A 6509-nucleotide genomic window follows, 5' to 3' on the forward strand; every position below is an offset into this window, starting at 1 on the left:
TTCACTGCATGAGGATAGTGGAGTCTTATTCTTTGTTCTGTAGTAATCTTTAAGTCATGCATGCTTTTAATAAAAGGTACCAGTATTCATTGTTTCAATGTTTAAGTTCTAACAGAGAATCATATTTTTTCAGGAATATAGCCTCAGTTGAATGCCTATGTTCAACTAAATAAGCCCACATTCATGAATATTCTTGCAACAGCTAATGTACTCAGTAGTTTCTAAAACAGAAAGGAGTACAAGAAGTTGAAAGAAATAGGAAGGGAAATTTAGGAAGGACTGTGAGTGAATTTAATAAAGAAAAAAATTGGAAACAGGCATGAAATTCTCAAATGATTTTTCAAAAGTCTTAATGTGTGAATTTCAAGTCATCTCAAAATGATTTCTTTATCAGCTAATAAAAAATTTATTGAAGAGTGACAAGAGTGTCAAGTAATTTTGTATCAGTGATCCCTTCACATATTGCCATTCATAATAGACCTAAGTCTAAGAAAGTGATGGAAATTTCCCATGACCAAATAAAGAGTGCACACACACTCACTCCCACATATACACACATATGAACAAACATATGTACATGCATGTGCAGATAGGCAAGAACACACATAAATACATATACACATATACACAGACAGACACACACACACACACACACACACACACACACAGACCCCACTAAAATTAAAACTCATCTTCACAGCCCATTTTCTGGGAGTTGAAAAAAAAAGGAAATTCTATATCCAGGTTTGAAACTATGTGGCAATGAGGGTTAAAGTACGAATTTTGAGGATGAGAGTACCTGCTATATTTCCAGAGAGTATCTTCCCAGCACTATAGTTGATCAGCTTACAATCACCAGATTTTTTACTCAAGAGGACCTAAAACAGACTTCTAGCCTCAATAGTTACTCATGTGCGTTTATAGGAAACACAAATGCACAAAAATACACATATACATGTTAATAAAAGTAGAACTACAGTGGGCTAGAAAATTTTTCAGTGGTTAAATCAGTAGCTGCTCCACTAGAGGACTGGGATTCAATCCCTACCTCCTACTTGATGGTTATCAAACATTTGCAGCTGTGGGTCCAGAGTATCTGACCCCCACCTCTGGCTCATATGGGAATTATGCACAGTCATTATATGCTTACATACATAGAGGCAAAACACCAAAAAAAATAAAATAAAGTAGAATTATATTACAAAGGAAATTCTATGCCCAGTTTCAACATAGTAAGTTGAAAAAGGCAAATGAAAAAAAAATTAAGTTCACTGAGTAATTACATTAGAAGAAATAATAGGCATTTTGGCCTAGCAGCTATCCTGTAATTTGGACTTATTCTAGACACACAAGTCCCAGGTTCATCATTCATCACAGAAGAGAAACCTACCAATAACTTTCTTCAAGGCCTCCTTCACAAACCTGTTCTTCAAACTATAGACAAAGGGATTCAACATTGAAGGAACTATGGAATGCATGACTGAAGCCACAACAATCTCCTTAACTGAATCAATTACTTTTGAAGTAATATATACACCCAAACCAGTCCCATAGAACAAGGAAAGAACTGACAAATGAGACTCACAAGTGCAAAAGGCTTTGTACTTCCCTTCAGATGATGACATTTTCAAAACTATAGAAGCAATGTGAACATAAGAGAAAATTATTCCAAATAGAGGAACACCAGCAAAAACAAAAGCTATAATAAGTATCAAGATGTTATTGATGAGGCTGTCAGAACAGGCAAGCTTGATGATTTGTGCAATTTCACAGAAGAAGTGGAGGATTTCCAGATCTATACAGAAGGACAAGTGTAGTACCAACAGACTATGCAGCAGACCATTTGCAATACTAATAACTAAGGAGATAAGAACCAGAATAACACAGGAGCAAGGATTCATGAGGACAGTGTATCTTAGAGGATATCAAATGGCTATATAGCGGTCATAGGCCATTACTCCAAGGAGAAAACACTCAAAGATGGTACAAACTGCAACAAAGCAGCCCTGGCTGAGGCAGCCAGCAAAAGTGATTCTCTGATCCTGTGTTTGTATATTCACCAACATCTTTGGGACTGTGATGCTGATGAAACACATGTCATTAAAACATAGATGACAAAGAAAGAAGTACATGGGTGTGTGGAGGTGGGAGTCACAATTGATGGTCAACATTAAAAGATGATTGCCAAAGATAGTGATCAAGTAAATGCATAGAAAATACCCAAAGATGAATGGTTGCAGCTCTGTATCATCTGTGAGTTCATGTAAAAAAATATCCAAAACAAGTGATTTCTTTTTAACTTCCGTGTTACATGTGAGACTTAAGGAAATGGGACAAAAAGTTATTGAAATATAGGAAATGCAAATATAATGAGATTTGTTAGAAAAGAATATTATATATGCTTTAGTGTTTAACATACTCTTCTATTTCTGTTTTAGGAATCAAATGTGAGGAAATTAGTTTGAAAGCAATATCATCTAGTTTGTACTATGTAGCTATCTATGGCTATCTAGTATTTAATACCCATAGTGAACTTACTTCTACCATCAGTACAAGAATGATTACATATACTTGAATAAATATTAAACATCATTGTATTTGTGAAAAAAAGTTTTTTTTTTTGCTTTTAATGAAATGGCACCTACCATTACAGAAGAATCAGAATTAAAGGATGATCCAGATTGAGTTTTAGTAGAAAAGTTCATGGTGATGAAATGAATTCTGTACTAAGTTGATAATGGGAGTACAATTATGTGGAAAATTTTCCAATTTCTGTAAGCATTCCCTTCTGATTCACCATGTTTATAATATAGTAATCCCTCCTTCATTTCTAAAAATTAGTAATAAAGTCTTTATTTTTTTCTGTCCTCCAGAATGATGTAAATATCCCACCCACATTTTGCAAATGGAAGAAATCTCCTTTAGAAATGTAAACAGACAGCAGTAAAGAAGAGGTCCCTGGTTAAAGATATATTACCTCTGAACTGTGTCCAAGTTGTCTCAAGATTTTTGAAATGCTGTTGAGTAGGTTACTATCTGAATCCTTTATCTCTTAATCTCAGGTGATTTGATGATTAAAGTGTCTCATTGAACCAAGTACATGACTATTAGTCTAAATCCGTGAGTTCATATCCTTAAAGACCAGTACAAATAATAACAGAGTGTTTTGAACATTTGACTCTCTGGCACTGGGGACCAGTTGAGCTTCTTCCCACACTTCCTAGTATTACATACATAAATTATTATACTGCTCTTTTAACCTTCACACATCCTTTTTAAGATTCTGTACAAGCTTGAGGTTCTTTATCTTTTCAATGATATCTTTTAGCCTGTATCCAATTATATTTTATTACTATGTGCTATTCATGTACACAATTGTACATGACCAAGTTTTCAATTATCATTTAAAAAATCAAACAATATTGTCTTCCCTGTGCATCATCTCTTTGAACGGAATCATAATTTTTGCTCTTTTCCTGCTGTATATTTCTTGACTGTTTCTTGTGATCACTGCTGATAGTAAAACAGTATTCAAGAACTATGACCACATGCACTGAATTTGTGAAACACTGTTTTTTTCACAATTATTTGCAATTAATTTTGATGTAGCAGAAGACAATGTCTTTAATTTAGGAGATTGTTTATAATTGTAATTTTAGATTTTGCTTTTCATTTTACTTGACAGCTTTCCTTTGGCTTTTTGTTTATTCAAAGCTGATTATTATTCAGAGAGCAAGAAGGCATGTGACTAACACCCTTAAACCAAACCAAACTAATCAGCCTTATAACTCATCTCTAAAAGTAGGCTTTCTCATATGGAGAAAGAGAATCAATCATTGTACAGTTTAGTCTTGTTCTGAGCTACATTTCTAACATTTCTGATGTGTCTCCCTCCCCTTCCACCTCTCACATTTTTCAGATTCTTTTCTCATCTTGGCATTTACTGCCAAAATAGTTTAAAGTCTGAGTCTAGCTATTGTCTGATAAGTGAATCTTCTACACTTTCAAACCATCTGGGCTAGAGCATTAAACTAGAATATGCAAACTTGGATATGTACAATTGTGTACACATAGATAGAACATATTAATAAAAATATAATTGGATACAGGCTAAAATATAACATATAAAAGGTAAAGAACCTCTAGCTTGTACAGAATCTTAAAAATGCCATTACCAGCCTACATGTGCCATGCTAGTATTAACCACTACATGCTTACCCCCATTCACAATGTATATTATAAAAGTGCCCCCATAATCTGCAATATGTGAGTGAGCCTACCTATCCATTTCAATTGTGGAACACCACCTATAATATTAAATGCATGATGAAAATGAGTAAATGATTTGATATATCATTTTTTCTTATTTTATTTGAATTTTGGAGATTTGTATTTTTTCTATAATTTTTTTTCTTTATTCACATTACATCCCAAAATCTTCATCCATCTCCTCCCAAGGAGATGGCACAGCTACTCTTTCTATTTTCCTCTCCCCTTCTCCTCTGAGAAAGGGGAGGTACCCCCTGTTTATCACCCCACCCAAGCACATGAAGTTACTCTGGGACTAGGTGCATGCTCTCATATTGCAAGGAGGACCAGTTAAGTGAGTGGAATCCACAGGCAGGCAACTGATACAAGAACAGTACCCACTACAACAGTCCTTTCTTTATTTTCTAACTATTGTATACAATAGTTTTCTTTACTTAAAAAGACTATGAATTAAATTTAGAACTTAGTTGTGTGTCTGTTCTGGTACTAGTAATTTAAATTGGGATCACACAGAAGTCTACTTCATAAATTTTACCATAGAATGCACATAAAGTTTCCCACAATATGCCTAAAGCAAGACTAGCTTAGTTTGTTTTCAATAGAAAACCCTAATGTTTCATTATAACAAGCAGCTATGATTATAGGTCTGTAACATCAAGACTGTCTGAAGTGGTAATTTAAAAACTAAACTAACAGAATCAGAGGTATTACACATTGATATCTCATCTAATTAGGTTTCAGATGTTATTTTATAGGTGTTATAATTGTATTGTACCTACAAATCATAATTACAACAATAAAATATACAGCATTTTAATAGCCTGGATTATTTGGTTGTTATCACAAGAATCTTTTGACTAACAGCTTGATTACATGTAAGCACTATTTAGCACTAGAGGTTTCGGTTTTGGTGAGAGGGATCTGGTTAATGTTTTGTCTTTCCTCTTGTGTGGTGATTCCACTTAGATTTTTTCATATATGTGTAGATAATAAAATGTTTCTATTCTACTAGGTTTCCATATGATACCTCAAGTTCTTCTTAGTTTTACCCATTCCTTTCTGCATTTCCTTACTTGTCCTTTCCTTTCTCATGATCATTTGATCCTCCCTCTCTACTTCTTACAAGGTAAAGAACAATGCAGAGAAAATAGAGTATAAGGAGGTGATACAGCCTTCAGAGGTCTGGTACTAATATCCAATTAACTACATAAGTCTAAAATTCTCAAAAGTTCCACTGTTTTAAATACATAATCACAAGTTGAAGACTATGGGCAACTGTGGTAAAGTCAGAATGGTGTCTCTCATGGGAAACACGAAAAACTGTTTTGTCTTAGAGTGTTGTCATCATCTAAGCATCATTCAGACATCTCCAACCCTGAAGGTCTTATTGACATGCAAGTTATATCTTTTTTGGCCAGTATCTACTTAATGCATAATTCCTTTTATAGCTTAAGTCATCTGTCTCATAGCTCAGACCATTCACAGACATAGGAAGTTTAACTAAACAGGAGGCCCAAGTGAGGATACCTGAAACCCACTTTTGTACAACATTTGTGAGGAACAAATTAATCACAGGAGGGAGAGAGAAAAAGGAAACTTGATAGGAGAGTGGAGGGGGAAGGTGAAAAGAAAAGGCAGGATGAAGGTAAAGGGGGAGACATAAGGGACACCCGGAAGACCAGGAGAATAAATCTAAATATTGACCAGGGGGCGTTAAGTGGAAGAAAACCTGTAGAAAGTCCCAGAGACCTGGGACTACCAGGATTCAATGGGGATGACATTAGCCAAAATGCCCAACAGTGGAGAGATGGAACAAGAAGTAGATAGAACCTCCAGTAGATAAACATAGACATCAGTTGAGGCAATCAGCCATTCACCCTTCTCCAAAAATTTAACCCAGAATTGTTCCTGTCTAAAACTGTAGGGACGAAAATGACACAGAGACTTAAAGAAAGGCCAGCCCAACTTGGGATCCATTCCATGTGCACAAACCAAATCGTGACACTATTACTGAGGGCATATTGTACATGCAGACAGGATCCTGGCATGCCTGTCCTTGGAGTGGTTCTACTAGCAATTGACTGAGACAAATGCAGATACTTACAGCCAATCATTGCATTGAGGTCGGGACAAATATGGAAGAGTTAGAGGAAGGACTGGAGTAGCTGAATGGGGATTGCACCTTCATAGGGAGAACAGTGTTAAGTAACCCTGACCCCTCAGAGCTCCCAGAGATTAAG

At 35.4% G+C, this 6509-nt stretch overlaps 1 pseudogene; it reads right to left on the minus strand.

The window, feature by feature from the left end:
- Positions 1 to 1279: 1279 nt before the first annotated feature.
- On the minus strand, positions 1280 to 4192 carry LOC114633906 (annotated as a pseudogene).
- Between the last annotated feature and the right edge of the window lie 2317 nt (positions 4193 to 6509).

The sequence above is a fragment of the Grammomys surdaster genome, unplaced genomic scaffold, assembly GCF_004785775.1.
Source record: "Grammomys surdaster isolate TR1022 unplaced genomic scaffold, NIH_TR_1.0 796, whole genome shotgun sequence".
Lineage (NCBI taxonomy): Eukaryota > Metazoa > Chordata > Mammalia > Rodentia > Muridae > Grammomys > Grammomys surdaster.